We start from the raw sequence: 6,409 nt of genomic DNA on the forward strand, positions 1-6,409 counted from the left end.
CCCCCCCCACGTCCCGTCTGTATCAACCAGGACCCTGTTTAACCAGGGCAAAGGGGAATGGCTGTGAGGCCCCAACAGAGCCTGCCACCCAAACTTCCACGGTTGACCAGGCGTTCCCACCATCTGCTGCACACTGAGCTCTTTCTTGCTCGGTGAGCTCTTTCTCGGAAATAGACACAGAAATAGCACAAAATCTAAGCACGGGACTTGCAGGTCCGAGGCCTCTGAGTGTGAGGACGAGGCCGAGCCCAGCCCTCACCCCTCGGCCTTGAGTCCTGAGGGGAGCTGGGCCCCGGCAGGAGTCAAGTTTGGCTGACTCTTTTTTTTTTTTATGTTTTTATTTTATTTTATTTTTTTTTAAATTTTTTATTGTGGGTTGTTCAAAACATTACAAATTTCTTGACATATCATATTCCACACTTTGATTCAAGTGGGTTATGAACTTGGCTGACTCTTAAGTATTATTGTTAACGCTGTTTTATCAAGAGCTTAATCATCTCTCTAAATATAGTTCATGATCTGAAAGGTTGGCTGCTTCCCTAAGTGTGATTTTGCACCCTTTGGGCTTTTTTTTTTTCCCTCCAAGAAAGGCAGCCACAGAACTAGAATGGGATGTGCAGGACCTGCCTTTGGGGTATGCCTGCATTGGTATTTTTCAACTATACCTTCTAGAATGGACCATTGGCACTTCCTGTGACGGTGGCAATGTTCTACATCAGTGCTGTTCTGTTAGTGGCCACCAGCTATTGGGCACAGGGAATTTGGCTAATGAAACTGAGGAATTGATTTTTTTAAAACTGAATTTCCAATTTTATTCAATTTTTTTTATTCACGCGGGGCTTCTATAATGGGCCATGCAGCTTTCCCGGTGGCCCCTGGCAGTCTCCTGGCCCAGGGGGGCCTCAAGAGGGGCTCAGCACACAGGATACATAGAGCTGGATGAACTGTGATTTAGAGGATGATGTGTCCTGTCAGTCTCAGTAGGAGGTCCCCTAAGCTCCAGAGAGGGCTCAGTATTTTGAATTTTGCAAAAATTTGTATCCAAATTCAACATTTTCCAAGCTGGGGCAGTCAAATCTATGTAGAAACTCAGATTTTTTGCTTTGATGGAAACTTTCTCAATTCAGTGTAGAAACGTTGGCTATCCTAGGCTTCCTGGAAACTCTATCTTGTAATTAATTGAGTAAAGAGTCATTTGCTGGGCGTGGTGGCGCACACCTGTAATTTCAGCAACTTGTAGGCCGAAGCTGGAGGACTGCAAGTTTGAGGCCAGCTTGGCAACTTAGTGAGACTCTGTCTAAAGTAAAAAATTAAAAGGTCGGAGGATGTAGCTCAGTGGTAGAGTGCTCTTGGATTCAATCTCCAATATGGCAACAACAACAACAAAAAAAGTTGTTTGTTTTCCAGTTTATTTAAAAAACTACTTAGCATGCAGGTTATTTGGTAGGCAGAAATCTTCCAAGACCTGGGGTTCCTGTGTGAAGAAATACATAGAGTCCCTTGGTGGTGAAGAGGATAGAACTTGCTAATCTGCCCAACTTGCTTAGTTTCAAACTGACACCCAGAGGAAAGCAACTTAGGTGGCCAGAGACAGGGCTGAAAGTCAGAGCCCAGGCCCGGGGAAGAAGCCAGTGTGTGGGCAGGAGGCTCGGGGTAGAGCCCAGGCCCAGCAGGCCTCAGTCCTGGGTTCAAATTGCTCTCCAGCAAAAAATAAATAAATAAGTAAAATAAAAATTTTTAAAAATATCCAGTATCTGAGTATGAGTGAGTGTGTGAATGTGTGTGTATGTGTGTGTGTGTGTGTGTGTGTCTGTCTGTCTGTCTGATCCAGGTGCGCCGGCTTCCCAGGGTGGTGATGGTGATGGTGTCTGTGGTCTTCCGTGATCCAGAACAGGGGAACAGTCTCTCTGATGGCCATCCTATAGGGTAGCCGGCACCGGCATCACGATGGGGAAAGGTTATAAAAAATGCAAATTCTTGGGACCCCCCCAGACCCGGGGTGGATGAGTACCTAGTGCTTCCTACCCTCCCTGGGCCCACAGCCTCTCCAGACTTCACGCCCTGGTGTAGCTCCTCCCATCTGGGTGTGGCCATGCAAGTTCTTCCAGCCAATGGGGCATCAGAAAACCTGACCCGCAGAGGATTCCTGGAGAAGGGCTTGCACGTGTCATTTGGCTGCTGGTTCTCGGAGCCCTGAGCTACTGTCTGAGCGGGTCCAGCTACCCTGCTGGAGAGGCTGTGATGGGAGAAAGGGAGACCAGGAGAGGAAGGGAGAGCGACAAGGACAGGCACCCAGCCGGGTACCCTTGCTGTCCCAGCTGGGGGTCAGTCAGGTGTGTGAATAAAGAAGCCGCCTTGGACTTTTCAGTTGCGGCCAGGCAAGAGCAAAACCATCCAGTGGAGCTCAGGCAACATAGAATAAGATAATAAATCATTGCTGCTTTAAGTCACTAAACTCTGGGAGCTTTATTAATCAGCAACAGACGACTGATAACCCTGCTAAATCTGAATCTACACGGCTGCAGCCGGAATTTATACTTTGAGCAAACCTCTGGGAGGTCCTGGTGTTCCTAAAGCCCGTGGAGTCCTGGAAGAGGCACTGCATTTGGAATCCAAAGGCCTGATTCAAGTAGCCATGAGCTTAGGTCTTTGGACGTTTCTCAGCTTCTTAGGGCTCCATGTCCTTGTATGTAATAAAGAGCTAAGGACAGAGTCTAGGGATTAAGGGGGAGAAAGTGCTCGTGAATTGGAACTGGTAGACAGAAATGAGGAGCTACGAGTTGCAAAAGTTGTGAGAGTTAAAGTGGCATTACTGTGGCTTGAGACTCTGAGGCAGGAGGATCAAGAGTTCAAAGCCAGCCTCAGCAAATTAGCAAGCCCCTGAGTAACTTAGTGAGACCCTAATGAAACAAAATACAAAAGGGGCTGGGGATGAGGCTCGGTGGTTAAGTGCCCTTGGGTTCAATCCCAGTACCACCCAAAACAAAACAAAACAAAACAAAAATAGATAAAGCTGGGAGGTTCTAAAGGGAGGGATCACATGCCTGTGTGCCTGGTAACGAGGGCTAGCCACAGACTCTGCCAGAACGACAACTTCACACACAAAATACTCTGCAAAGACGTCCACCCAAGAGCTGACTGTTTAGCCTCAGACCGCCAGCACCCGTGTTATAATCCTCTGGCCAAGGAATACTGTTTCAAAATATCTGATGTAATCTCTCTCTTCTTGCCTTTAAAAACATCCCCCTTGAGCTTGGAATGTCGCTCAGTGGCAGAACACTTGCTTAGCGTGCCCAAGGCCCTGGGCTCAGTCCCCAGCATCATACACACATCTCAAAAAATGTCCCCTTGCCTCAACTTCCCTGAGTAAGCACAGAGCTTACCATGGCACATATTCCCATGGCAGTGCCGCCACGCTGCTCCGGAAGAGACGCGATCTTTGAGAATCTGTTTGCTCTTTAGCTGGACAGGTCACTGCTAGCCCTGCCGGCTGTGCTGGAGCAGGCCCGGGACACTGCAGCCTGCCTGGTGCTGACCTGTGACCCTATGGGAGTATGATTCTGGCATCTTGGCCCAATTTGGTTCCCTGAGGTACCAGAGGTGAGGAAGTGGACTAGGGCTGTCCTGTGGCTGGTGGTGTGGGGACAGTCCCTCCAACCCACAGCAAGTCCTGCCGCTCCACCTCTAGCAGGTGCCTGGCTCCCAGCCTTTGCCGTCTCCCCACTCTGGTTCACCGGGACTGATACAAGAGCCTCTTTGGTTTTTGGTTTCGTTGTTTATTTTTGTTTGTTGTGGTGCTGGGGTTGGAACCAGGCCTCACACATTCTAGGCAAGGGCTCTGACACTGAGATACACCTGTAGCCGTTTGTTTTGTTTTTAATTGAAATATAACATAAGTTTACATATATTTTTAAATGAAGTAGGATAGAAGACATTTCCAGTGGCCAGAGGGATGCTCCCTCCTATTGGGTCCCCTGGAAGCAACTGCTATTCTGACCTTAATCGCTAAAAAGTAGATTGGCCTATTCTTGATGTATCTGTAGTTTGTGTGTGTGTGTGTGTATAAACTTCTTGGTAGTTACTCTAGGTGTTACCATATATATTTACCTATTTCTGTATGTCTTTATACCCATCCATCCATGAGTTTGACTATCAGTCCATCTGTCTGTCTGTCCACCCACCCATCCATCCATCTGTCCATCTGTCTATTGGTGTCAACATTTTACCAGTTCAAGGAAAGTGTAGAGACTCACCCACACTCTAAGCCCCTGTATCCTCCCCATTTAAATCTAATTGTCTTGACTATTTCCTCTGCATCTGACCACATCCTCTTTTTTGCTTCAATCCTCAAACATAACATAGATCTCTATTTACCCACATTTTTACTTTCTATTGTTCTCCACTCCCCCCATGCTCTGAGATTCCTTCTTTCATCCTTTCCTTTCTGTTCCAAGAACTCCCTTTAGCCATTCTAAAATCTGCTGAAGACCATTATCTTGCCACCTTCCTCTGGGAACACCTGGGTGCCCGTGCATGGCTGAGATATTTCCTCTGGATACAGGGTCCTGGGTCTGCCACTGCTTCCTGGCTGCCATTGTTTCTGGTGAGAAATCTGCTGTCATTCATTTTACCCTTTTAGATAAGGTGTCATTTCTCTCTCTATTTCTCTCTGCTTACAGATTGTTTCCTTGTCACTTCTTACATCCATTGTTTATCTTTTGCCAAATTTAGAATATACTTTTTTAGCCACTATTTCTTTGATACTTTTCTAGTCCCCACTCTTTCTCTTCTGCTTCTTGGACTCTGAAAACACGGATGTCAGGTCTTTTGTTACAGTCCCACGGGTTCCTGAGGCTTTGTTCTCCCCCACACTTGGTCCATTTTCTGCCTATTGTTCTGACTTGGGTAATTTCTACTGTTCGACTTCAAGTGCACCGACTTTCCCTTTCCTATCTCCATTCTGCTATTAAGCCCTTCCATTGAACTTAAAAATAAAATACCAGTGACTTCCCTTTACACTTAGAATCAAATTTAGAGTCCTCGCCATGGGCTCCGAGGCTCTACAGGATCTAGCCCCTGCCTTCTTTCTTTTTTGGGGGTGTATTTTGGGATTGAATCCAGGGTTGCTCTACCACTGAGCCACACCCCAGCCCTTTTTATTTACTTTTTGAGACAGGACCTCGATAAGTTGCCTAGGCTGGCCTTGAACTTGCCATCTTCTTGCCTCAGCCTCCGTGGTCACTGGGAATACAGGCATGTAATCCTCTGGCTCCCTCCTTCCTCTTAACTACCTTGCCTCGTTTAAGACCTCTTTGTCTAGCTTACTCCACCTGCCATCCATTCATCTACTCATCCGTCCACCAACCTGGTACTTCTCATACACCTGACTCTGGGGATCTTGTGAACATGCAGATTCTGATGCAGGATGTCTGGGTGGGACCAGAGAGTCTGCATTTCTTACCAGATAACAGGTGATGCCAAACTGCTGTTCCTTAGATCCGGGTTCTTGCTGGCTTGTTTGTCTATTTTGCAGTACTGGCCCTGGATGGAAACAGGGGCCTCGTGCACACTTAAACATGAACTCTAACACGAAGCCATGTGCCTAGTCTTGGACCCAAGCTTTGAGTGTCAAGGCCGTAACTGTCCTGAGCCTCAGTCTCCACAACCATATAACGATTCACTGTGAATCAGTGGAGTAAAAAGCTCCATGCATGCTGCTGGGACTCAGCAGATGCTCTGTGAGGATCCCTGGCCGCTTCTGGGTCCTGTAGGGCCACTTGACATTTTCTCTTTCTGAGTTGCCCGCCCCCAGCACCCACCCATCTGCTCAGCCCGCTTTGAGACCCTCAGTGGAGCCCTGTCCATTTTATTTGCCCAGAGCTGGCCAGTCCTGCCCGTCATGCATGGGTAGGGGTTGGGGAGGACTCTGGCATTTTGACAGTCATGGGAACATTATGCAAATAGGATGCAAAGCAGCATCTAATGAGCCCTGATTGCATTTGCCCTGGTGGTGGGGAACACGTGGATAGCTGTGCTGAGATCGGGGAGGGCAGTGAATTTGGGGGTTAGGCAAAGAGGAGCTGGCAGGCATGAGGGCAGCTGCTCGGTGGCCTGGGCCTGACACCTTTCTCCTGTGTGGGCCAATCCCACTGTGAGGCTGGGCATGACTAAGCTGCACAAAGAGGGGCTGAGGTGAGGCATGGGGCAGGAGCTGTCCCTTGGCCTGCAGGTGGGGGAGCAGAGGGCTGCAGGTGGGTGACTCAGGGCCTTCCCAGCAGCAGATGGAGCCAGCTTAGGCTGCCAGTGGGGGTGGATGCTCTCTGGGCTGAGGAAGGAGAGGGTGACAGAAGGGGTCAGCTTCTCCCATGGGGTCTTTCTAGAATCCCAGAGTGGAAGGACAGGACTCTGG

Source organism: Marmota marmota, unplaced genomic scaffold (assembly GCF_001458135.2).
Source record: "Marmota marmota marmota unplaced genomic scaffold, marMar, whole genome shotgun sequence".
Lineage (NCBI taxonomy): Eukaryota > Metazoa > Chordata > Mammalia > Rodentia > Sciuridae > Marmota > Marmota marmota.